At 41.2% G+C, this 27,934-nt stretch overlaps 1 protein-coding gene across 2 annotated transcripts in view; it reads right to left on the reverse strand.

Moving 5' to 3' along the window:
• The window catches only part of daam1b (dishevelled associated activator of morphogenesis 1b), a 196,062-nt gene that overhangs the window by 153,803 nt on the left and 14,325 nt on the right, over nt 1-27,934 (reverse strand). Inside the window, exon 2 of one of the 2 annotated variants that reach the window (XM_060917727.1) lies at nt 22,225-22,372. The exons of the other annotated variant lie outside the window; for it this stretch is intronic. The gene's annotated coding sequence lies outside the window, so the exon portion shown is untranslated. The remainder of the gene's footprint in view (nt 1-22,224; nt 22,373-27,934) is intronic. 2 annotated transcript variants of the gene reach the window in all.

Below are 27,934 nucleotides of genomic sequence, written 5' to 3' on the forward strand. Positions count from 1 at the left end.
TTTAGGGTACCAACTTCATATTTTGTGGATTTGCTACACAAAAAACAAGCTCTTTCCAGTGGTATAATTGTTTTTACGGTAGACCTTGTCATACATTTGCAATATGCATTTGAATTATAGGTGCAAAATTATTTTTTTTTATTTTTAAAGCCTAATAAATCAGAAAGTTTGATTTCTTTTGAACACATATCTAGTTGCCTAAAGAGTACTATAATGAGTAATAAATAAGAAAATTTGAAAAGATCTGGTGTGCTTTAATGTGGAGATATGGGGCGTCAAAGTTGCTCCAAAGCATGATAGAAGACTTGATTTCCAGCAAGCCAGAACTTGGAAAATATTGAACTGTGAGCTTTCTATTTTAGTATTTAAAAGGCGTCTGGCATTGAAGAACAATCCTTGAAAATGTCATGCATCTTGCATGAATAGTTTCAAAGTAACGACTTAGGTCCGTTTTTTGTAGCACGCGTTTCAACAGTGAAATTGGGGCCACACCCCTTTTTTAAAGCCCCTATATCTCAAACTCATGAAGGTACGAGCCTAAAATTTTGTACACTATTTATTGGGCACACTGACAATATTTCCAGAAAGTATGAAGCAAATCTGAGATGGTCAGTGGTGAACATTTGTCTAAATCTGGTGATTTGGGGCAGAATTACCCAATAATCCATTAGCTTTTCAAATAAACAGCCACTCCATATTGCAGTGAGCAAGAAGGGACGGAGGAACCTTAAACTTTCCCCTAAAGCCGTTTAATTAAATATTTACCTTGAAGAGGCTTTTCCTGAATCAGCACACCTTTAACTCATACCCAAAGTCAGAGCAGGCCCCATCATGCCTCCAAATGTGATCATCTGCACCCCGCCTACCTGTGCGTTTTATAAAGATGAGGTGTGTTTCATAGGAAGACTGCTCAATGCCGCAGTGACAGCTAGTAAACAAAACACCATCATCAAGCATTACAAAGCAGCTATATCATCATAATTAAGCCAAACAACAGCTGGCGGAGCAGCAAATGAGATCATACAGCAGACGTGAGATCACTGTATTTTATGAATAAAAGGTTACAAATCGAGACTTGCAATAACAACTACTACATACTTTACCATTGGCAAAACAGAAGTAACAGCAGTTCAGGTTTATAATATGTTCCTACATGCCCATTATAGCTAAAAACAGTTAGAGGTCTGAAACTGAAGTAATACGGACTGTACAATACGGCTAGTCTATGAGCAGCTTACAAACTAAATACGCTTGGTTTTTACCAACGTAACAAATCAGATATTGTCTGTGTTAAGGGAATCACAGGGAATCTTCATATATACATAGGTCTGTTTTATAGTTGGTTCCATATTTGACCTACTTTGCACTTAAAGATAATTAAAATAGGTATATTGAAAAAGGAAGGGCGGCACGGTGGTGTAGTGGTTAGCGCTGTCGCCTCACAGCAAGAAGGTCCTGGGTTTGAACCCAGCGGCCGGCGAGGGCCTTTCTGTGTGGAGTTTGCATGTTCTCCCCGTGTCCGCGTGGGTTTCCTCCGGGTGCTCCGGTTTCCCCCACAGTCCAAAGACATGCAGGTTAGGTTAACTGGTGACTCTAAATTGACCGTTAGGTGTGAATGCGAGTGTGAATTGTTGTGTCTGTGTGTGTCAGCCCTGTGATGACCTGGCGACTTGTCCAGGGTGTACCCCACCTTTCTCCCGTAGTCAGCTGGGATAGGCTCCAACTTGCCTGCAATCCTGCACAGGGTAAGCGGCTACAGATCATGGATGGATGGATATTAAAAAAGTTTTTTTTTTTTTAAAAAAGTCAGACTAAGGGTTTTTTTTAAACCTAAAGTTAGACTATTTAAAAAAAAGTCAGTTTTTTTTTTTTTTTACAGTCAGATGAAGGGGGTTTTTTTTATTTAAAAGAGGCAGACTATTTACTATAAAATACCTCAGTCTGACTTTTTTTTTTTTTTAATTCAGACCAAGTTTTTTGCTTGCTTGTTTTTTAAAGTCAGATTCAGTTTTGTTTTTTGTTAAGTCAGACAAAGGAGTTTTTATTTTTATTTTTAAAGGCAGGCTGTTTTTTTTTTAAATATAGTCTTACTATTTAAAAAAAAGAAAGAAAAAAACCCCACACACACCTTAGTCCAACTTTTTTTTTCCAAGTCAGATGAAGGGTTTAAGTCAGACTAAGGGTTTTTTTTGTTTTGTTGTTTGTTTGTTTTTTTAAGTCAGATGAAAGCTTCTCCCCCCCCCCCCCTTTTTTTTTTAAGGCAGACCAATTTTTTTTTTTTTTTTTTTTTTAATAGTCTGACTTAGGGCATATTCACACCTACGTTGTTTGGTCCGGACCAAACAAACCAAATTTCCCTTGGTCCGAACCTTTTGGGTTGGTCTGAATACAAACCACCGAACTCTGGTCCGGACCAAACAAGCGGACCGAGACCGAGCTGCAAGGTCAGACTCGGTCCGGACCAAAGGAATCCTGGTGCGGATCTTTTGGAGGTGTGAAAGCAGACCGGACCTAATCCGACAGTTTTGCTTTTTTGTACCTCGGGAGCTTCCGTTGTTTGTCGAGCATTATGGGAAACAGAGTCTTGACACTCCACCGCAAAGTGCAAACACTGTTTCGGTTGTCAAGGGAACCTTACAACAGTCGTTCAGTCACCAGTGGTAGGCGAGTACAAAAAATGAGTAGGGGGCAAACGTGGGCCGAGGAAGAACCGCGCACCCTTGTGGATATATGGGCAGATGTCCACATATCTGAGTTTTTGGAGAGAACACACAAAAATGCCGATGTGTTTGCTGTATTCAGTGAGAAAATGAAGGAGGTTCACGCGCTCCCCAGAACAATGTCGGCTAAAAGTGAAGAAACTCCGTCAGACCTACATTAAAATCAGGGACATTATTTCAAAAAGTGGCGGTACTAGCGACGCAAAAAAGAAATTCATCTATTACGATGACCTGGATACTATTCTGGGGTCAAAATATAATTGAGGCGTGGCTTTGTTGACAGATTTTGGTCCGCTTACTAAAATGTACAGTGTGAAAGCGAACCGCACCAAAATGAAAAAATAAAAAAACAACAACATTTGGTTCGGACCAAAGCAAGTGAACTATCGAACTATCCTGGTCTGAATACACCCTTAGTCTATTAAAAAAATAAACAACAACAACCACCACCACCTTGGTCTGACTTTTTTTTTTTTAAGTCAGATGAAGGGTTTTTTTTCCCCCGTTAGACTAAGTTTTTTTTTTTTTTTAAAGGTCGAACCAAGTTTTTTTTTTTTTTTTTAAGTCAAACTAAGGTTAAACAAATTGTGTGACTTTTTTAAACCCAAGTCAGACTTGTAAAAAAATAAAATGATAAAAGCTTAGGCTGACTTTTCTTAAGGCAGACTAAGGTTTAAGTCAGATGAAGGGTTTTTATTTTTCGTTCTTAAAGTCAGACTCGTTTTTTTAATAGTCTGACTTTTAGAGAGTCGGACTATTTAAAAAAAATAACAAAAAACCCTTTGGCTGACACTTTTCCTTTTAAAAAAAAACACACACACACACACACACACACCACACCCCGAGTCTGACTTACTCTGAATGGAAAAATGACATTGAATGGCTCTGCTGAAGGGAGGGAGTGCGACTGTGAACCTACCCAAAATTTATCAAAAATTTTATTCAGTCATCATAAAACCAGCAATGTTTCTAATAGTATGAAAAATCCTGATAAATATGGAATCACAAACCAGCATTTCAACATTACTGCACTTTTTTTTTTGACCAAGTGCAACATGGTAATTGGCAATTTACCTACAGTCATATAAATAATTCACAGCCAGCAGTTTTGTAGCTGATAACAAATCCAAAGCAGGTTTGAGACGGGCTGTCAGGGCAAATACATCAAAGATCGCTATCTGGTTGGTTGTACTGAATGAGAGCACCTGGATACGCAGTACACAGCTGTAACGGCTGAAGCCCCTGGGCTGAGAACGTGTTTAGTTTCTGTTTTATGGGCTTCATGTCTGTTAGCCAGCTGAGTCACAGCCATCTGATATATGCGATACATGAAAGCCCTCAACAGACCAATCAGTCAAAAGCGAGATGTTAAAAATGTAAACCTTTGTTAAAGGAGATAAAAGGGAAAAACCATGAGAGAGCTGTGGTCCCATCGCGTCTGCAGCCAGCACTAACACTGTATCACGCATAGGATATTTAATCCGGTTTATAATTCTTAGTGGTGGCAGTGGCAGAAATACAAGCACCGTGAAAGATTCAAGGGGTATAATGATAATAACCAAATCACAATGTTTTCTCGTTTCTTTTTTCATTCTCAGTCAACCAAAAACACATTTTCTGCCCTAGGTCTCAAATTATGCAGTACATGTAAACAAAGTCAAAAGCATGCAATAATTGGGATGGGTCACATCCACAAAAAACACAAATAATGGAACAGCTTTTTCTGCTCCAAGAGCCTTTGAATGGCAAAAGAAACCCCGAAAGAAGGGCGCAGCCCAGCATTACTCAACTTGTGATTAGTGTTGGATTCATCAGCACTGCTGTACCTTTCATAGTCCTGGAATCATCTTCTTATAGTACCTCGCTCTTTGGTGTCCTCAAAACGCGCTCGCTGACCAGAACACCACCAATGTTATTTAACTATAGCATAAATATCAGAGTAATGGCATGGTGGTCTGAATACTTGATGAATTAATAAACCAGCTCTTTAACACCCAGCATTATTAGGCCACCAATTAAAGTAACTAGAACCTTTATTAACTGCGAATTGGCTTAGTGGTTAGCGTGTCCGCCTCTCAATCGGGAGATCATGAGTTCTACTTGCAGTTGGGTCAAACCAAAGGCCATCATAAAAACGGTACCTACTGCCATCTGGCAAGGCATGCTGCAATACAGATGTGAGTGGGGAGTCAAACTCTTGCGGTTTCCAAAGGAGTAGCCCCCCAATGTAACCCTAGCTGTATAGGCAAGAAGCTGAGGGCTATGGAAACAGATTGGTGCCGCCCAATGCGCCTTAAGGGCCTGGTTAGTACTAGGACAGGAGACTGCCTGGGAAGACCAGGTTCTGGTACAGGAAGGACTTTGAGAACCTTTATTACATGGACATTGTGTTACATCATCATCTTATATAATAAGCAGCAAAGTTTTTTGTCTTGAGCCAACATCGCCATTCCTTGACGGATTTTCACCAAATTTGGCAAGTAGGTCCGGGGATGACCTGGAATTTTGTAGGTATCAGCAAAATTCATGTACGGGCCCCAGGGAGGTCACAACATCCACCCACCCCCTCCCTCAATGTCTTTCATGTTACATTTATCAACACAAACTCTCGACAGATCTTCACTAAACTTGGCACATAGGTACAGGATATAGCCACAATATGGCAGAACTCAGAAATTCCATATTTGGGCTCCAGGAGGTCCCCGGTGGGCCCCTGGGTGGTGGATGTTTGAATTTTTGTTTGTCTTGGGTTAACATCATTTCTCAACGGATCTTCACCAAATTTGACACAGAAGTCTGTGGGCAACCCAGAATTTTGCAAAATCCAGGCAATGCCGGGTAACCTGCTAGTAATGAATAATTACTAGAACGTTGCACACAGCACATGAAGTCTTGAAAGGTGAGTGTTACAAAAGCTTTGTTTGGAAGAAAGAGGCAGTAGTACTAAATTTAATTTAGATATACAATTCCCTTTTCATAAATAGCCAAGTTAAAAAAAAAAAAAAAAAAAAAAAAAAAACACACTACTGGTTAAAAAGCTACAACAGCAGCATACACACAAGAAATGCTTTGAAACAGAATTCCTCCTAGCAAACAGGCAGCGATACACAAGTTATTACACTAGACTTTTTTTTGTTTAATCTGGGGGGGGGGGGTGGGGTGGGGGTGTTTGAGTCCCCTCAGCCATGTTGTTTAATTAAGCAGTCAGGTCCAATAACCAAAAAAAGCCACGCTTCTACATTAATAAAATCAGCTAGATCTGATTCACCAAAGAGCTGGTACTGGTCCAAGAACATCACTTTCTGGCATGGGAAGAACTGTTCAGTTCAAAGGAGATACTTAAAATAAATAAACTTGCAAGTTCAGCATACTTACCTGACTAGTAAAAGCTGATCGATGACGCATCAGCAACATCTCTGTTGTTAAACCACAATATGCAACTGGAAACGTTCAGACATCATACTGTACATAGACATCATTTAAGAAAAACAAAAGGTCACCCAATCAGAAGTCTCAGTTTATAACATCAGAATACTGGTGGACAGGTGGAGTTCGTCTGAACTCACAAAACACAGGGGTCCCAGTATACAAGAACCTGTCCTTGGATAAGTAATTGGACATGTGCAGGTTTCTGGGTACTTCTATACTGATCAGAAGCCTCAGAGACGGCAACACTGACAAATGAAAAAGAGTAGCATCTCCGAGCGCAGCAAGGCTTCCTATTAGGTCTGGGGGCCGCTGAGGAAAATAAATGCAGGGTTTACTGTACAGTATAAGCTCAATTTGTAGTGGTTGCCTTCACCATCCTGACGTATCTGAGCTAAACACACTGGTGGAAAAGCTGGACAGGACCTCAGACGCCTACAGAATGGAAATAAGTGCCGAAAAGACTAAATTGATGACAAATAACGTACATGGGTTCCATACTGAGGTAAAAATCAAAGGAACAATACTAGAACCAGTGAAAATGTTTAAGTACCTGGGCTCCATCATATCTGACGAAGGGTCAAAACCAGAAATCATGGCTAGAATAGCACAAATGACATCTGCTGTAGCAAGACTGAAAACCAGATGGAGGGATAAACACATCCGGTTGGGACCAAAGATCCAGCTCCTATGCTCACTTGCGTCATCAATTTTCCTATATGGCTGTGAGACGTGGACACTCGCAGCAGACCTACAAACAAGGATCCTAGCAACAGAAATGAGGTGCTACAGGACAATCCTTGGTATAACACACAGGGACCACATCACGAATGAAAATATACACCAGACTGTTGAACAGGCCACATGAGACCCTTCTCACGACAGTTAAGGAAACTTAAATGGTATGGCCATGTCACACGTGCGGCCGGTCTAACAAATACTGTACTACAAGGGACAGTGCCTGGGGCCCGAAGACGTGGTAGAGAACGGAAGAGATGGGAAGATAACATACAAGAATGGACACACATGAACTTCACAGAAACACTAAGAAGAGCGGAAGACAGAGAGGGTTGTAGCCCAAGCATCCATGATGCCCCAACGACCCCGTAGATCAAGGGATAGGTGAGGAGGTGATAAGTTCAATTATTCAAACTCATCTCATCTCATTATCTCTAGCCGCTTTATCCTTCTACAGGGTCGCAGGCAAGCTGGAGCCTATCCCAGCTGACTACAGGCGAAAGGCGGGGTACACCCTGGACAAGTCGCCAGGTCATCACAGGGCTGACACATAGACACAGACAACCATTCACACTCACATTCACACCTACGGTCAATTTAGAGTCACCAGTTAACCTAACCTGCATGTCTTTGGACTGTGGGGGAAACCGGAGCACCCGGAGGAAACCCACGCGGACACGGGGAGAACATGCAAACTCCACACAGAAAGGCCCTCGCCGGCCCCGGGGCTCGAACCCAGGACCTTCTTGCTGTGAGGCGACAGCGCTAACCACTACACCACCGTGCCGCCGACTGAATAAATGACCACCAGAAATACAGACTGTACATTGACAACAAAAAGCGCACACGCGTTGTTTCATCCGCCATATTCTCGGAAGGAAGTTATTCGGTAACCATGGAAACATTTCGCGCACGCGCATTTCAACTACCGTGAAAGAAAACCGCAAACATTTCTCGCTAGTGTGGACAGATGCGCTAAACTGTACCGCTATACTTTGTATCGATACAGTCAGGGCGCGATTTGTCAAAAAACCAGAAGGGGGGGATGTTTTTTTTTTAAAATCATGAAACATCACAAAATTAAGGTAACAATAGGCTAACAGCTCAATAACATCCGATGATATCAAATGAATAACACTAAATGAAAACGAACACATCTTCCTATCTCTCTGACTAAATACACGAACACTAACACACAAAGTTCGCATTGCTTGTCGCGTTGCTGTGATGTTTCTCTTCCTCCGGATTAAATGGACAGTGACTCAAAAATCACTAAAATACATGAATACTAAATGAACAGTTTGCTCTGATGGCGCAGTTCATGTGGCCTTTTCTGCTTTCCCGTCGGTGCGCTATCCGCCGCGTTTCGCCCTTCTTTAATCCACATTTCTGCGAATTTCTCAGCAGGGAAGGAACGCACGTCTGGCGTTCCGTCCCTGCTGAACACAATGGGGAAACCGGAGCACCCGGAGGAAACCCACGCGGACACGGGGAGAACATGCAAACTCCACACAGAAAGGCCCTCGCCGGCCCCGGGGCTCGAACCCAGGACCTTCTTGTTGTGAGGCGACAGCGCTAACCACTACACCACCGTGCCGCCCCTTATTCAAACTCTCTGGGGGGAAAAAAAAAAAAAAAAGTTTGGCTAACTAAGATGATGCTCAGATAAAAGGGCTTCAGATAACTGAGCTTGTACTGTAATACAGTGTTTCAGTAGTTTCATCATGATCAACAAAAGCCAGAGTAAAAGACAAAAGATGTGTGTGTAGGTCTTTCAATAACAACAAAATTAATACTGTATTTACTTCCTGAACTGTGCACCAGTCTAATACTGGACTTAATAAAGTCAATACTGAAAGATGCCCATCCATACAACATTTAATTAAACTGAGCATGCTGAAATTGCTTAGAGAATTTGTCGTATGTAGCAGACTTTGCTTTCTCCAGTGTCCTTCTGCTCAATGACTGTCTTCACTTCACACCTGACACGAGTTTGTAAGAGAAATCAAAAGTTTCAGTTCTGGAACACGACCGACGAAGACGGTTTGCTTCCAGGAAGACAGCTACACATCACTACCGCGCATTTCTGAGCACCGCATTTAACACGCACTGTGATTGTCCGAGACCATGAATCAGGTTACCTCTCGGCCAATCGCAGCACAGCTAACATAAGGATATGGAAATTCCCAGAATTATCCAAATGCTGAAAATATGTTGACACACGCGCGCGCGCACACGTGAGCAATGAGCACACACGCATACCCAGAGCAGTGGGCAGCCATGCTAACAGCACCCGGGGAGCAGTTGGGAGTTAGGTGCCTCGCTCAAGGGCACCTCAGCCCAAGGCCGTCCCATATTAACCTAACCTGCATGTCTTTGGACTGTGGGGGAAACTAGAGCACCCAGAGGAAACCCACACAGACACGGGGAGAACATGCAAACTCCACACAGAAAGGCCCTCGCTGGCTGCTGGGCTCAAACCCAGAACCTTCTTGCTGTGAAGTGACCGTGCTAACCACTTACACCACAGCTAATTAAGTTAGATGTAGGTGATCAATTAGTTGTTACACGAGTCAGACTGCGTTTTAAATGACGCTGGATGACTCTGAAGATTGTCCCAAACACAGAGCCTCCCAAAGTACCTTTCCATTTAAAAATGGTGCAAAGAAAGAAAGAAAGAGAGAAAGAGAGAAAGAAAGAAAGAGAGAAAGAGAGAAAGAAAGAAAGAAAGAAAGAAAGAAAGAAAGAAAGAAAGAAAGAAAAAGAGAAAGAAAGAAAGAGAGGAAGAGAGAAAGAGAGGAAGAAAGAAAGAAAGAAAGAAAGAAAGAAAGAAAGAAAGAAAGAAAGAAAGAAAGAGGAAGAGAGAAAGAAAGAAAGAAAGAAAGAGAGAGAGGAAGAGAGAAAGAAAGAAAGAAAGAGAGAAAGAGAGAAAGAAAGAAAGAAAGAGAGAAAGAAAGAAAGAAAGAAAGAAAGAAAGAAAGAAAGAAAGAAAGAAAGAAAGAAAGAAAGAAAGAAAGAAGAGAAAGAAAGAGAGGAAGAGAGAGAAAGAAAGAAAGAAAGAAAGAAAGAAAGAAAGAAAGAGAGGAAGAGAGAAAGAAAGAAAGAAAGAAAGAAAGAAAGAAAGAAAGAAAGAAAAAGAGAAAGAAAGAAAAAGAGAAAGAAAGAGAGGAAGAGAGAGAGGAAGAGAGAAAGAAAGAAAGAGAGAAAGAAAGAAAGAGGAAGAGAGAAAGAAAGAAAGAAAGAAAGAAAGAAAGAAAGAAAGAAAGAAAGAAAGAGAGGAAGAGAGAAAGAAAAAGGAGAGGAAGAGAGAAAGAAAGAAAGAAAGAAAGAAAGAAAGAAAGAAAGAGAGAGAAAGAGAGGAAGAGAGAAAGAACGAAAGAAAGAAAGAAAGAAAGAGAGAAAGAAAGAAAGAGAGGAAGAGAGAAAGAAAGAAAGAAAGAAAGAAAGAAAGAAAGAGAGAGAGAGAGAGAGAGAGAGAGAGAGAGAGAGAGAGAGAGATTCCTTCAGTGGATGCAGCTGCTAAGGCAGTCTTGAGAATAGAGCATGCCTTATATTTATGATTCATAACACTATTATGAATAAAGCATCCTTGTTTTAAAAATGTTATCTGGTTGACTGAAGTATTAGACAAAAAAAAAATATAGATTAAAAAAAAAATAAGCTGAGTAACGAATTACTAGTTAATTAGATGATCATGTTGACCAATCACTAAACCATTAATCACAGTATTACCTAGTCTGGCTAACGCAACTTCAAAGCTCTGCGAGCATTTGGTCTGGCAAAAGATATTAAGCCCAACCGTTTCCCAAAGCGCGTGGTTGACCCGCCTCCCTGAAATGCCTCAGTTTGCTACTGGTCGAAGCCAGAAAAGGCTGTGACGAAGCTTAAACCAATCACATCACTCTTTCCTCTGACATATGTGACGCGACGGAAACTGCCTGAGTAACAGGAAGAAGAAGGAGGAGAATAAATACCTCCAGGGCTGCTCTTTGCTCCGTTTTCAATGAGAACTTCCCGTTGAATGCTTTCAATACAACATCTACCGCTGTGTCAAAGGCTTGCCGCTGCTCCATGTTCGCAATGTTTCTAGTGAATGAAGCGCTTCCGGCATAGATTCTGTAAACAATCTATGGCTTCCGGTCGCAGTTCTACTACGTCACTGCCTTGAACACGCCTCTACCCAGGGCCGTTGGAGACGCTCAAAGTTGATTGGCTCCCGATTTTTCGGGAGCTTGGAAGAGCTGGAGATAGCTTGCCTTGCCAGACTAAGTTCACAACAGGCCCTCGTGTTGCGTCACACTTAGGATGGGCGGGCCCAGGCTAAGTATTACCAGGAATTCATAGCGACAGGCCCTGCTGTTGAAAGCAAGTACGAACCCAAATTGCAAAACTGAGGTATGAAAGCAATACAAGATGAGTAATGGAGCAAACAAAAAAGGGATCAAAGACAACATGGAAAAGAACAAAAGCAAGAAAGGACATGAAAAAGTGACGCAAAATCTGATCTGGACTCAAAACTGTCTTCAACTTTCTGTACTTGTCTTTCAGACATAAAGGCTTGTAAAACTCTTACCTAATGGTAAGAGAAGCAGCTTTGGGACCAAAAGGTCTCTGGTTCGATTCCCTGGACCAGCAGGAACGGCTGAAGTGCCCTTGAGCAAGGCACCTAATCCCCAACTGCTCCCCAGGCTGCCCTGGGTATGTTGTACATCGCTCTGGATAAGAGCGTCCGCTAAATGCCAGTAATGTAATGTAACGTAACGTAATAGACAACCTTAGCACTTGCTCATCCTCTCAGAGAAACCTGCAAGACACTTGATTTGGAGCAAACGTCCTACATGTTGCTGACCAGAGCCATGCTGAAACAGCGTTATCATTATCTCAATTGCTTAATGAATTCCAGTCGAGCCAAAGAATTTAGATCACGTGAGGTCAAGTTAAATTTAGATCCAAGGTTAAACACGTCAGTAAAGTCACAATAGGTGTTTAGTTTTTATACAATCAGCGAAGTGAGCCAATCTTGAAGAGTCGCACCATTTACAAGAATGAAGAATTTTAAGACCTGAAGACTGAGAAGAATGCCATGAGAAACTGCTACAGCTGTTGGAGACATGCTTACGGCAGATTACTGGAATTTGGGGGTTAACGTCTCTGGTTTAACTCAGGGATCCCCAGATGTGTCTGCTTCTTTTTGATGGCCGAGCCCTTAGTGGAATAATCTTATGCATGCAGGTTTATGGCTATGGGAACAGCATGTCAGGAGCTCCACCATGCCGCTTCAGCCACAGTCTCAACTCTGGGCATGCAAAGTTGATCAAAACTCAGCGCTTTACCTTCTTAAACAAGCCTCAGAACCTACAGATTACCGAATGAGAGAAATGGAGGATATTACACAGCTGTAGGAAGTTTATTTTAGAGTGGTGAACATCATCTCGATTGAGCGAAGCAAAAAAGTTAAAATATTTTCAACATGAGAAGATAAACTTCATATCTTCGCAACACCATGTAATGTTCTTTATATTATATAGACACGTACACAAAAAAAAAAAAAAAAAAAAACACACACAAGTAAATCAAAAGAATTTTAATTTTGAACTGGCTCGCCATTTTGGCAACGCGCATCCAGCCAGTGGGAAAACACCGACATCATCAGAGTGAAATTTCGGGAATTATTATACATACAGGACACTTTTTTGATGGAATAAAAACATGTATTCTATCCCCTTCTAGCAGGTTTCATTCATTTGGTTCGATAGCATGCAATAGTTAGCATATCGCTTATCCTACATGTATTACATCACTCTACCCAATGGAGAATGAGCGCTGAATATGGTTTACGATATTGCATGGTTGTCAAGACAACATGATGTCACATGTCAGAGCTGATGCGAATATTCACTGAGAAATTTTTCTGCTGTGCATGCGCAGAAGCATTTCTGTGTTCGTCGGGAAAAAGAAAGACGCGTTGAACACCCGAAAGGCAGCCAAAACTTCATTAGATAGCCTTCACGCATATTTACAAGCAGTGGCGAACTGTTACTATTACAGCTGGGACTTCAGCTCAGCCAAAACTTAGCCAAACACCAAAAACAGCAACAGGGCAAAGGATTTTGCAAGGGATTAGCGGCAGTGTGCCAGGTCGCTCCGTGGTGTGTAGTTGTCGATGTTGATTTTAAAAGTAACTAGGTAAAAAAAATTACATAGGGAAATGAATACTTGGGTATGAATGAAAAATACAGTGACAAGCGTGCATGGAAGAAGAGTCCGGAGACAGAAATCTTCTCGGTCGTTAGCCTGTGCTACTTGCTCTCGATAGCACTGGCTTGACAGCATTCGCTAACACTACTGATGAACGCTACACTGGCTGGAAGGTTACTTCACTGCAGCACTGACTCGTGGGTAAGCTTGCAGGAGCCTTCGAGAATTGTTGATATATGGCGATATGAAGATAGTGTGTATGTATAATAATAATAATAATGGCTGGCTTTTTTCATGGTATATCAGATATATTCCATTCGGCTAGCATGATATTGAACGAGTCTTTGTTCAATATCATGAGTGACCAATTTAAATAATTTATGGAATAATTTATATTCCATTCGGCTAGCATGATATCGAACGAGACTCGTTCAATATCATGCTAGCCGAATGGAATATATCTGATAGGCCATGAAAAAAAGCCAGCCAATATTATTTAAATTGGCCACTCAGGTCCGCGATGTATTTTGTATGAAAAATGCGAATTCTTCAACACGAGAAGATAAACTTCATATCTTCAAGCTAATGTGTGATGTTCTATTTATTATACAGACACAAAGTACCCAAATTTATCAAAACAATTCATCGATTTCCTCATAAGTGACCTATAGAGATCTGTGTCACAGTTTTGGTTCTCCATGTCCCGGATGTAGCTCGTATGAAAAATACGAGTGGCGTACAGTATTTCCCAGTAAAACACTCGTGTTCATATAACATATGCCGATAAGCGTTTCAGGTATCAGGATTTCTCATACGTCACTAAGAAAAAAAAAATCTACATGTTCTTAAATAATCTGCAAGCACCCATTCACACTTAAGTAACTAAAGTGAGCTAAATGCTATAGAAAGACATTTAACAATTCAAAAGGTTTGTAACAGGCTATCTGCACATTCCACCGGTGTCTCAGTGCGTCAACATCCTGTTGTGCTAAGTAGCAATCAAACCAGTTATACTGGTGTTGATGCACAACACAGAAAGATCCTCTTCAGAATCTGACAAACAATTCAAAAGGAAAGACATAATGAGATCAACCAGTCATCAAAACCAGATTCCTTTAGGAGTTCACAGGAACATTAACAAGAGAAAAAGCAGGCGAGTTGAACACAGGCTGACATGCTATATCACCAAAGTAAGAGGATCCGTCTTCTTCCTGTAATGTTTACAGTAACAAGAATTACAGAAACAGTCAAAAAACTTTGTACACCCCTACTCATGCATAGTTTTATGTATTTTGACTATTTTCTACATTGTCGAACAATACTGAAGACGTCAAAACTAGGAAATGAAATATGGAACATATATGGAATTATGCTATGAACAAAAAAAAAAAAAAAAGTGTTAGACAAAAACGTTTCATAGTTTAGCCAGCGTTTACCTTGACGCTTTGCACACTATTGTTATTATCTTAACCGGCTTCATGAGGTAGTCACCTGGAATGCTTTTCAATTAACAGGCTTGTCTCGTCAAAAGTTAATTAGTGCAATTTCTTGAATTATGATTAAATAGTAAACAAGACCGTCAATGATGGCGTAGCTCGCTCTGGCCCCGTCTAGTCCAGAAGGAACGATTTAAAGTGGGCCACCTTGCACAATAAAATGTTGCAAGCTATATATAGAAGCTATACACTAGGGTGCATCAGTTGCCCTCACTTTCATAAAATCTGATGCATTTGTGTTTGGGTGTGCCTTTTCACCAATAAAGACATCCTGTAGAATTTTTTGACCATATTCAAAAGTCTAATGGTGGCACCATGTGGTTCATTTTTTGCCAAAAAACACTTATTTTATGTTTTCGCGCAAGGTTTGAATCGCAATGTTGGACTCCATTTATTGATTTCTTGTGACCCAGAGATCATGTTAAGAACCTTTGCATTTAATAGGGGCTAGCATATGCATAGGCGGCAAGCTTAAAACCAGGGTTATAACATTGATAGATAATGCTAGTGACACCCTAAAATCTCATCTCATTATCTCTAGCCGCTTTATCCTGTTCTACAGGGTCGCAGGCAAGCTGGAGCCTATCCCAGCTGACTACGGGCGAAAGGCGGGGTACACCCTGGACAAGTCGCCAGGTCATCACAGGGCTGACACATAGACACAGACAACCATTCACACTCACATTCACACCTACGGTCAATTTAGAGTCACCAGTTAACCTAACCTGCATGTCTTTGGACTGTGGGGGAAACCGGAGCACCCAGAGGAAACCCACGCGGACACGGGGAGAACATGCAAACTCCGCACAGAAAGGCCCTCGCCGGCCACGGGGCTCGAACCCAGACCTTCTTGCTGTGAGGCGACAGTGCTAACCACTACACCACCGTGCCGCCCACACACCCTAAAATAAACCTCCAAATATTTTTAGACATTCTAGACATGCTGTCTACAGTATCTAAGATATTTGGTATACTCTATAAGGTGCCATAATGTTTCATGAAAAGTGATCAAAATTTTGTCATAAAAGTCATAAAATAGCAGCTTTTTCCATAACTTTGAGCTCCTGGTGCCACCATTAAACTTTTGAATTTTGTCAAAATATTTCACCCAGTGTGTTTTCTTACCAAAAGGAACATAAAAACAAAAATGCATCATGATCGGAGGAACTTTTCATTTTTAGGGGGCAACTGATGCACCCTAATATACACCCTAGGAATACCGACCTATTTGCAAGAAAAATCCAAAACAGCGAGGAATTGACTGAGAAGCTGCAATTTTTGTTGAACTGCTCATTAAGGCTTAATTAGTCCATAACTTTGTTAATAATTGTAATTAAGCAAATCTGGGTAGAAGTTGAGAGCGACACACTGGTGTACTTCTTGCTGTGAGCACTGTCGCCTCACAGCAAGAAGGTCTTGGGTTCGAGCCCAGCGGCCAGCAAGGGCCTTTCTGTGCGGAGTTTGCATGTTCTCCCCGTGTCCGCGTGGGTTTCCTCCACAGTCCAAAGACATGCAGGTTAGGTTAACTGGTGACTCTAAATTGTCCGTAGGTGTGAATGTGAGTGTGAATGGTTGTCTGTGTGTCAGCCCTGCAATAACCTGGCGACTTGTCCAGGGTGTACCCCGCCTCTCGCCCATAGTTAGCTGGGATAGGCTCCGGCTTGCCTGCAACCCTGTAGAACAGGATAAGTGGCTACAGATAATGGATGGATGGGTAGAAGTTATATGCACCCTAGGTACCCCCACCTTCATGACAGAAAGAATCAAAATCGATGAAGAATTGAGGGAGAAGAAGCGATTTGTGTGGAACCTGCTTGTTAGAGTTTAATTACTCCATATCTTCATTATTAACTGCAATTATGTACATTTGGTTAGAAGCTATATACACCCCAGGAAGACCTACCTTCCTGCCAAAAAGAATTAAAAAAAAAAAAGTGAAGAATGAAGAGAGAAGCAGTGATTTTCGTGAAATGTGGACGACGGACAACACGATGGCATAAGCTTGTCGCCTGTCGGCCAGATGAGCGAATAATAAACACAGTAAGTAGCCCTATTCCGCAACTGTAGTAATCCATATTATACCAAGAACCGTTCAACGAAGTAAAGAGAAACGACGTCCATCATTACTTTAAGACATTTCATCTCATCTCATTATCTGTAGCCGCTTTATCCTGTTCTACAGGGTCGCAGGCAAGCTGGAGCCTATCCCAGCTGACTACGGGCGAAAGGCGGGGTACACCCTGGACAAGTCGCCAGGTCATCACAGGGCTGACACATAGACGCAGACAACCATTCACACTCACATTCACACCTACGGTCAATTTAGAGTCACCAGTTAACCTAACCTGCATGTCTTTGGACTGTGGGGGAAACCGGAGCACCCGGAGGAAACCCACGTGGACACGGGGAGAACATGCAAACTCCACACAGAAAGGCCCTCGCCGGCCACGGGGCTCGAACCCGGACCTTCTTGCTGTGAGGCGACAGTGCTAACCACTACACCACCGTGCCGCCCCTACTTTAAGACATGAAGTGTCTTAATTAGTAAAAAGAAAAGAAAAACCATTGAACTAGACAGTGTGTCTAAACTTTTGTATGCTACCAACATAGCAAATCAACAAACAGACTTGTTAAATGACTATACAGTTCGTTGTTTGAGGAAGAAAATACGTCACTCATCATCGTTAGCTGGCTAGCTTGGTGCTAACAAAAGACAACCATGTTTCCCGCAAGTCAAATGTGTGTCAGTCCACCGTGAAGTTACCACTTTCCTTATAAGTCGAAAGCAGCGTTAGTCTTCAGGCTGCACCAGGTGTCAGGTCATTTAGGGAGAAGGGGAAGCTATGCAGGACTGCATGGTGTCTGACAACAAGCAGCTGCTCTATGGAAATGAAGCAGATCATAGAGGGCACAACACCTTCATTCTAATGTACATTTAAAAAAAAAAAAACCTTTGATAAGAGCAATTTGTCTTTTTTCCCCCTGACTAAATGATTCTTCAAAGCATAATTAAATCCGACATGAGACCAAAAAAAATAATAATAATCAGAAAATTGTGTGCTTAAGTAACACTGAATAAACACTAGAGAACAATGAAGCACTTTACACAAAACCCAAACTCTTATGCAAGACTTGTTCCAGGGGCTTGACTTGGTTAAAAAACAAAGCACTGGGAGCGCATATAACACATTCAACATGTCCGAACGGCACAAACTGTTTAGATCTAAGCAGTGTTTCTATTTTCTTTGAATTGTGAGCGACAAATTAGCTCAAATCTTGCCATACATAATCTCTGCTTGCCACTCAAATATTCAACACCAAAGTGAATTTAGTCAAGATTGGCACGCAATCTTGACAGACACGACACCTTACAGGAAAGAGCCCTGGATACAGCAAGGCTACGAGTTGGCACGTGTCCAAGATCATGTGTCAACATTTCTCCCTGAACACAATGCCGTGTGCTCAGTGGGTGTCCTGTTAGGAGTACACTGGAATATGACAACAGAACAAAGCCAATAACCTGCACTTACATAGGTCACATAATAAAACAGAAGAAATCTCACAGCCCAAGGCCAAGGCCTAGTTACGAGTCAGGACATAACTAGCCGCATTACTTTGCTGGCTCCTTGTTGTTTTTATCAGGACTGTCTATAAGCTGCGTGTACAGCACAAAGCTGTTCTAATCAGAGGTACAGACTTTCATGAGAACATGCCTTCATTATCATGCTAATCTTGGTCGAGAGAAAGATAAAAACCTAGACAGATACTGTGACTAAAGTCACAGTGATTTGCGCTAGCTCTTACAAACCAGGACGTCTGGTCAACGTACCCTATAGATCCGGAACGGTAAGACATCAAGAACGACGCTTAGTGAGGAAAAAGTTGTTGGGTTTTTTTTTATGGATCATTCCGGTTTGGTGATCCTGATCAGCACCAAAAGTCATAGCAACTTAATTCAGTCCAGAGGTGTTCTGCATGTGAAATTTGGTGATCATTGGTTGAAAACGGAGGGAGAAATAGCATCCTAAAAAACAAAAAACAAACAAACAAAAAAAAAAAAACACCACACCATTATGAGAATAATAACAATAAGAAGAAGAACTGGCTAGATACTGTGACTAAAGTCACAGTGATTTGCGCTGACAAACTGGGACGTCGGGTCTCCACACCCTATAGATCCAGAACCGCAAGCAATAGAAAATGACGCTTAGTGAGGGGGAAAAAAAAAGCCCATTTTTCATGGACCATCCTGGTTCGGTGATCCTGATCAACACCAAAAGTCATAGCAACTTATTTCAGCCCAGAGGTGTTCTGCATGTGAAATTTGGTGATGATTGGTAGAAAACAGAGGGAGAAATAGCATCCTAAAAAATGTTACGAGAATAATAAGAAGAAGAAAGTGAGAGTAACAATTTGCGCCAGCACTGCTAACACAAATTAAAAAAACAACTCAGGGAAAAATAGGACAGCTTGACCTTAGAGGTCCAGATGAGCAAGAAGTAGTGGTTTGAGCTCATATAAAGAGCCCAAATAAATACTCGTTTCCATTTGTTTTGACCATTAAAATGGCCATCATAACCTTAAAAAAAAATAAAAATAATAGCAAGATGCAACAGGGGACATCTTCAAAATGCTACAGGACACCAACAAAATATAGTAAGCGTACTTTGCAAAGAAACTGCATTCTTGTTTAATTGTCAACAGTAACTCATTCCACAATCTGTTCCCAACACAGTGCTGCGATACCAAACAAGCCCAGGTCATCACAGATGCAAATTCAATTCAGATGCAAGAAAACGTGCTCCATTTACAGAAATAGAACAGCCTGTCCTCACACTCAAGGACACCTCAACAAAAAGTTCTTCTCAGCCCAGATTCAGAGTCTCAAGCAACCCAGTTGAGGAGCTAAATTAAAATACGAGAAGCAGAATTCATGACAGACCTGCAGGGTTAGTGCAACACTCTAATCATTTGAGACGAGCAACTCAGAAGCTACACGAGATAAAATGGAAAAACCAGTCAGTTATCTGCAGTTGTACATCATTGCTATACAAACAAACCTTCAAAACAAAAATAGCCTCAGTGAGGCTGGAGCTCATACCAGCCACTATTGTTGTGTGCGAGTTTGAAATTTCAGACACGCATAAAATCGTAACTATGACACGTGGCACCACCATCTTGACAATTTTTATGCACACCCACCTGGGGAACATTGTATGCGAGTTTGATCGAAATCTGATCAATCCTGTCAGAGGAGTAGTGATTTTTGTAAATTGTGGATGGATGACGCGTGATCGCACAAGCTCATCTGGCCTGGCCTACACCCAGATGTTCATCATCGTTTCCCACCCGGCGCATTTCCGGCCTTGAGGCGCTTCTGAATGGATGGAGGTGGAAATCTGACATCCATCAGTCACAGGAGGGCTGCCTTTTCCATCATGGCTTTTCTTGTCTGTTGGGCGTCAACTCCCAGTAGCTTTTCAACATTGGTCCATCCTCTCCTAGATGTTCTTACATCAAAGAGTGCCTGTTTTGGCAGGGCATCATTGTCAAGTCGGCAGATATGGCCAATATACTTCAAATGTTGGCGGTAGCAGAACTCGCGGATAGTGTGTTCGTGATCTTCCGCAGGCGTTGGTTTGAGATTATAAATCTCTAATCTAACTCTCCTTCAAGCTGGACATCACTGTTCGTTTCTGCTTGGGGCGTTTTTACGCTGGCATCCACCTTTCACCATTTTCCTTAAGAAACCATGCCACAAAGTCTCAATCTTATCCAGTTCCTTCTCCGTTAGAGGCCATGCTTGGATGCTATATAGCAGGCAAGACCGCACACATGTGGTCAGAAATGCCACTCTTGTAGATAATTTTATGGTCTGTCAACACGTGTTTAAGCTCATTCCATTTCTGGAAGGTGGCTCCAATCCTGGCATACAGGAAACAAGAGGCATCTATTTCATCATTTGTAATGGTGTAGCCAAAGTATTTGAAACTTCGCACATTATTTTATTAAAAAGATACAGTTATCAGGCATTCCTGGTTCTTGACTTCATTGTCGACATTGAAGGCCATTGTCTCAGTTTTGCTGTACGACATCTACAACCCAAACCGTGTGAACATTTGGTCATAGATCTTTCATCAGGTCAAACGCATTTCCTCCTCCTCCTACATATGACTAGAGGCACCGTCTGCACTCAGGTGTAGAAGGGGACTCTACCTCTCTGCTATCACTGGTCCTAAAAGCAGAATATCACCAGATCTCACTCAGAGCCTTGTTTCTCAACAAGTTTCAGAAATCTAATGTCGCTAGTTGGGTCCGCAGAATGTATGAAATAGCAAACTCTTAAAAGCACATTTCAAAAGTATCATGGAAAAAAAAAAAACGGTGAAATACAGAAATGCTAACCACCGAAATAAAGGTAAATAACTAGTAACTGGAGCAATCCTACTTGAAACACTATCACTTGGCGTCTTCAGTCCCTAAACATCTTTTAAGTGTTGTGAGAAAGAATGGAAACATGATATAAAATGGTCCCAACTTTTTTAGAAATGTGTTGCAAGAATCTAAATTTAAAATGTATTTAAAAAAAAAAAAAAGCCTCAATGTGGCTGTAGCTCATAGCAGCCACTGTTTGTGTGTGCAAGTCTGAAATTTCAGACGGCCATAAAAATCGCGAATACACGACAGGTGGCATCACTATCTTGACAACTTTTATGCACACCCACCTGGGGAACATTGTACGCGAGTTTGATCGAAATCCGATCAATCCTATCAGAGGAGTAGCAATTTTTGTAACTTGTGGATGGACGATAACGACAGACAGACGGCACGTGATCGCATAAGCTCATCCGGCCTGGCCTGCAGCCGCATGAGCTAAAAACCACCACACACACACACACACACACAGCTCAGATCAAAGATCAACTAGAATGATAATCATTATTGACACTGACCTACTAGCTACAAATTAGTATACAACTTTGGAATCCAATCAGAATTTCATGGCACCAAACTTCCCAGCTGACCCAGGAAGCATTTCAATAAGAAGTAAAAAAGCTTGCCTGGTCTTCTATCTGGAGTCATTAACTGTGGCTGGACTCGATTTTGCGGTGACATCATTTCACTTGGTCTCAATTCTATCCATGTTGAGTTTTATGAAGACATCTGGAACTGATACAATTTCACCGTGGAACTGATTGGATTGGAATCCGAGCAGCGTTCGAGCACCGATATCAGAAATAGTACACTGTCAAACTTGGCTATGTTCTCGCAACACGGACACTGGATCGGATATAGCATTTAGTCATTTGTAAAGCGTCACGTTTACACTGAAAGGTGATGCCATGCCAAAAATGAGTACTCGTAAGACCAATATCAGCTCTTTGGTGAATCAGAACGAGCCGATAGTATCGTTTGAAAATTTTTATTGGACCTTACTTGCTTAATTAGAACCACAACCAGTGTTTGATGGAACTTGAGAGACTGCAAAGACACCTACAATTTAAAACACCATAAATTTTTCTTTTTTTGCTTTAACTTAAAACTGTTTGCCATTAGTGGGAAAGATAATGATTATTTAAAAGAGCTCTTCTGACCTTAAAATCCTGCTTTTCAAACTAAGGGGGTGCCTGACAGTCTGTACTCACCGCATTCAGGAAAGATAAAACATGGGCCTCTCAAACACAGGTCAGAAAGATAATTTCCATATTTCTTTACAGATCCTCCTGACAGCTGAACTTTGCCTCCACACTTGCACTCATTTCTTTTCTTCATTTCACCCTCTGTTTTTACCTGCTTTAGGACACACAGTCAGACAAAGAACAATACTTGAATTTCAAGTTTCCAAAACTAAGCCATAAACTGCACTTCTAATGATGTGTGGTGGCATTAGATATTCCACCAAAGGCTTGCACTGGCCCGCCCAGTTCACCACGGCTTCTCTAGTTATAATGCGCAGGCCATGTTATCAGATGCAAGCAACGAAAGAACAGCAGTGGAAAAATACACGCACAGATAGCATGACGATTGACGAGGATGTGCTGTATGGCAGAAAGACTGAACGATGATGGAATTGGACAGGCCCTAATTCTCTGCCGAGACGTAACTAAAGGTCTTTCAGGAGATTCTGGCTGACAGGTCTGATACAGCAGTGGAATGTAGTTGTGTGCCAATAGCAGTCTCTGAAGAACAAGTGCTACTTTCATTTATTAAGAAGATTTGGTTTAGACCTGCCAAGAAAGCAGGGAGTCTAAACAAAGCCTCATGTCAACTGCAACACACCTTGAAAAATAACTCCACTGAAAACAACTGGGATAAGTGGTACCTTTTAAACTCTCCATTAGGACACAGTGGGCTTTTGTACCCTTTCTACACCTATGCATGTAGTCAATTATGAGAAGAATCTCCAAAATGAGCCTCTTTCCATCACACCGAACCCATACCCATGTCCCTCTTTCCCCACTTTTCTGTCATGACTGAGGGTGTCGGAGCCTTCCTGAGCTTTCCTGGCATACTGTACTGCAGCACAATGCTTCAAAGGAAGATGACGATAACTGTTTTCTTTGGTTCGGTGCCTTGTCTTGTCTGATCAGCCACAACAGTGCTGACAACCCTTATCAAAAAGAAGTATACTTAAGTATAAAGTACATTTCCTTAAGTATACTTTTGTGTACCAAGTATACTGATATCAATGTACAGTGGTGCTTGAAAGTTTGTGAACCCTTTAGAATTTTCTATATTTCTGCATAAATATGACCTAAAACATCATCAGATTTTCACACAAGTCCTAACAGTAGATAAAAAGAACCCAGTTAAACAAATGAGACAAAAAGATTATACTTAGTCATTTATTTATTGAGGAAGATGATCCAATATTACATATCTGTGAATGGCAAAAGTATGTGAACCTCTAGGATTAGCAGTTAATTTGAAGGTGGAATTAGAGTCGAGTGTTTTCAATCAATGGGATGACAATCAGGTGTGAGTGGGCACCCTGTTTTATTTAAAGAACAGGGATCTATCAAAGTCTGATCTTCACAAGACATGTTTGTGGAAGTGTATCATGGCACGAACAAAGGAGATTTCTGAGGATCTCAGAAAAAGCGTTGTTGATGCTCATCAGGCTGAAAAAGGTTACAAAACCATCTCTAAAGAGTTTGGACTCCACCAATCCACAGTCAGACAGATTGTGTACAAATGGAGGAAATTCAAGCCCATTGCTATCCCCCCAGGAGTGGTTGACCAACAAAGATCACTCCAAGAGCAAGGCGTGTAATAGTCGGCGAGGTCACAAAGGACCCCGGGGTAACTTCTAAGCAACTGAAGGCCTTTCTCACATTGGCTAATGTTAATGTTCATGAGTTCACCATCAGGAGAACACTGAACAACAATGGTGTGCATGGCAGGGTTGCAAAGAGAAAGCCACTGCTCTCCAAAAAGAACATTGCTGCTCATCTGCAGTTTGCTAAAGATCACGTGGACAAGCCAGAAAGCTGCTGGAAAAATGTTTTGTGGACGGATGAGACCAAAATAGAACCTTTTGGTTTAAATGAGAAGTGTTATGTTTGGAGAAAAGAAAACACTGCATTCCAGCACAAGAACCTTATCCCATCTGTGAAACATGGTGGTGGTAGTATCATGGTTTGGTCCTGTTTTGCTGCATCTGGGCCAGGACGGCTTGCCATCATTGATGGAACAATGAATTCTGAATTATACCAGCGAATTCTGAAGGAAAATGTCAGGACATCTGTTCATGAACTGAATCTCAAGAGAAGGTGGGTCATGCAGCAAGACAACGACCCTAAGCACACAAGTTGTTCTACCAAAGAATGGTTAAAGAAGAATAAAGTTAATGTTTTGGAATGGCCAAGTCAAAGTCCTGACCTTAATCCAATCGAAATGTTGTGGAAGGACCTGAAGCAAGCAGTTCATGTGAGGAAACCCACCAACATCCCAGAGTTGAAGCTGTTCTGCATGGAGGAATGGGCTAAAATTCCTCCAAGCCGGTGTGCAGAACTGATCAACAGTTACCGGAAATGTTTAGTTGCAGTTATTGCTGCACAAGGGGGTCACACCAGATACTGAAAGCAAAGGTTCACATACTTTTGCCACTCACAAATATGTAATATTGGATCATTTTCCTCAATAAATAAATGACCAAGTATAATCTTTTTGTCTCATTTGTTTAACTGGGTTCTCTTTATCTACGTTTAGGACTTGTGTGAAAATCTGATAATGTTTTAGGTCATATTTATGCAGAAATATAGAAAATTCTAAAGGGTTCACAAACTTTCAAGCACCACTGTACTTACAGTATACTTGTAAGTAAACTAATCTGATACTTCTTGGGACTAAACTGGCCCACTTTTAGTTTATCAAAAGAATACTTCAAGTCTAAGAGAAGTACACCGAGTATACAACTAGTATTTTTTATTCTGTACTGCTAGTATACCACAAGTAAACTTTTATACTAATAGTTTACTAGTTCTATACTTGTAGTCCACTCTTTAGTTTACAAAAGCATACTTCATAGTATACTGGAAATATATTGAGTTTTATACTTCTAGTCCACTTTTTACTTTACTAAAGTATACTTTGTAGTATACTGGAAATATACTATTTGTTTACTCGTTACACATTTCTAGTCCACTTTTTAGTTTATAAAAGTAGACTTTATAGCATATTGGAAATATACTATTAGTTACTGGTTATATACATCTAGTTCACCTTTTAGTTTTGAAGTATACTGCAATTACCCTTCTAGGTATAATAGTTTTCTAGCCTTAACCCTTACCTCATGCACACTACCAGTAGACAACTTAAGTGCTTTGTACCTTAAAGTGCATATCCTGGACCAAATTAGTTTTTTTTTTTAATGAAAGAATGTCCCTTTGCACACTCATCCAGAAGGGTAATTCTGCACAAGGCCATCTGTCTACAGCAGAAAAAAATAAAATAACAAAACACGTCTGGAGAAATCCCAAGGGAGTCTGGAGCCAGATTTGTGACGTTACCTGTGGAAGCACCAGCAGGCTGGGTGAGCTTTGCATGGTTTCAGTGCACAGCCTGTGTAGACCAAGCGCTCCCATTTCGCTCTCGTTGTCCGGTCTTTTGGGAAACGATGAGTACTAATCCCATCAAAATTGGTGTTGCTACACCCTCCTACAATACATCTGTTAACCATTTTAATAATTACACGATAAAGAAATTTGCAGAAAACCACCAGGTCGTTTTCTCATAAACAAACCAGCGCTGACGTAGGATTCAGAGGGAGGCATCCCGCACGTGATGTCATGAAAATCAATGTTTGCTGGGAAATCCAAATGCCAAGTTTTCTCAGAGGCAGACCAATTCGCCTCAAATGGCTTGATTTCAAATGAATTTTTCTGGTATTGCGCAAGGTAAAAAAAATTGCAGAGAATGCAGAAATGTGACAGATATTTGACCAAAGTTTAATATAAAATAGGAGAATTACATTGATCTTGCTCCTGAATTTACCCGTGATATGCACTTTAACGCTAGACTACCTTTCAGATTTTTCAAGTGTAGGTCATAAAAAGACTTTTTCCCCGACACCCAATTATTTTTGTTTAGTGGACCGAAAGCTACTGAATTCGAATCACAGACTTTCAATTTTATTAGGCTTTTTTTTTTTTTTAATTGAACAATTAATGAATTTAGTGCCATGTGGCCCTAAATTCGCCGCTATTTCTTCCTGCTTCACCATGACCCAATTCGAGATACTACATCACGTGGTGGGCTTTCCCTGTTCACGCAAGGCATTGTGGGATACAAATTTGAAACAGGAGAGAAAAATGGAGGACGTGAGTGTGCGAATGAAACGTGAAAGACCCACTACAGTAACGGAAAGCGAGAAGAAAAGACGTTATGTTGAGAAGGAAACGAAACGCAGGACCAAGCTAATAAATATCAGCGGTCAGCGAGCACCTCTGTGTGATCAGCTATTCGTTTAGCGACAGAATGATGGAACTGTCAGTGCACGGTCAAGGTAAACCTGTAGATGACAGTAATGCAACACTGGATGCCAGCTGCTGTAAAACCCAAAAGAAGAAGGTAAACCTGAGCATGCGCACACGGACTTCCTCTGTCTGCTTGACTGCGCAAAGCGAGCGATTTCATGCAGATTATTTGCGAGGGAATCCCCTCAAATTAAATAACTTCCCAGCCACAGAATGGCCTGGGTTTTTTATAAACATATTATAGAAATAAACATATATAAAATCACAATGACCAAATTTCAGAGGCTACTAAATTTCACCGATTTTATTAAATTGAAAGGCAGTCTACTTGTAAAAGCAATATAAATCAGTGAAATTGGTCCATCCTTTGTGTTTAAACATAAAAGCCAGAATTTAGCGGGTATGTTCACTTTAAATTATCGACACCAAGCATGACTAATGACAATGGTGCTCGAATGCGCAGTGTATAAAAGGGTCAAACTTTTGTTAATTCTCTTCAAAACAGTATTACTGATATTTAAACAGTCTCATTATTTCTCCATGAAAAGGAAAATCATTGATTTTTAGGAAGGATACAAAATTTTCCTCAGTGAGCCGATCCTTCACAAGCACTAGACAGGAAAGTGCTCAGCCGATTTTATTGGAAAATCAAGTCAACATGACAGATTCAACCACTAGCTGGGAATCAGGAGTTTCAAGCTGATTGAACCAACAGTGAGCGAGCTGGAAACAACAACAAAACACATGGACCGGTGATGAATATCACTAAAAAACCCAAAATGGCAGCGCCCATGAGTTTACTGTATTGCATTATACAACGTAAAAAATTTTAAAATAAATAAATAAATAAATCTCATCTCATCTCATCATCTCTAGCCGCTTTATCCTGTCCTACAGGGTCGCAGGCAAGCTGGAGCCTATCCCAGCTGACTACGGGCGAAAGGCGGGGTACACCCTGGACAAGTCGCCAGGTCATCACAGGGCTGACACAGACACAGACAACCATTCACACTCACATTCACACCTACGGTCAATTTAGAGTCACCAGTTAACCTAACCTGCATGTCTTTGGACTGTGGGGGAAACCGGAGCACCCGGAGGAAACCCACGCGGACAACATGCAAACTCCGCACAGAAAGGCCCTCGCCGGCCACGGGGCTCGAACCCGGACCTTCTTGCTGTGAGGCGACAGCGCTAACCACTACACCACCGTGCCTAAATAAATAATAATAATAATAATAATAATAATAATAATAATAATCTCTTAAATAAAAAGTTCATCACAATGCTACACAAAATTAACAATATACGTGATAAATGTAATTTATTCTTGAATCGACACTAGTTTTATGTAGATTAAAACACTTAAATGTCTTTA

The sequence above is a fragment of the Neoarius graeffei genome, chromosome 3, assembly GCF_027579695.1.
Source record: "Neoarius graeffei isolate fNeoGra1 chromosome 3, fNeoGra1.pri, whole genome shotgun sequence".
Classification (NCBI taxonomy): Eukaryota; Metazoa; Chordata; class Actinopteri; order Siluriformes; family Ariidae; genus Neoarius; species Neoarius graeffei.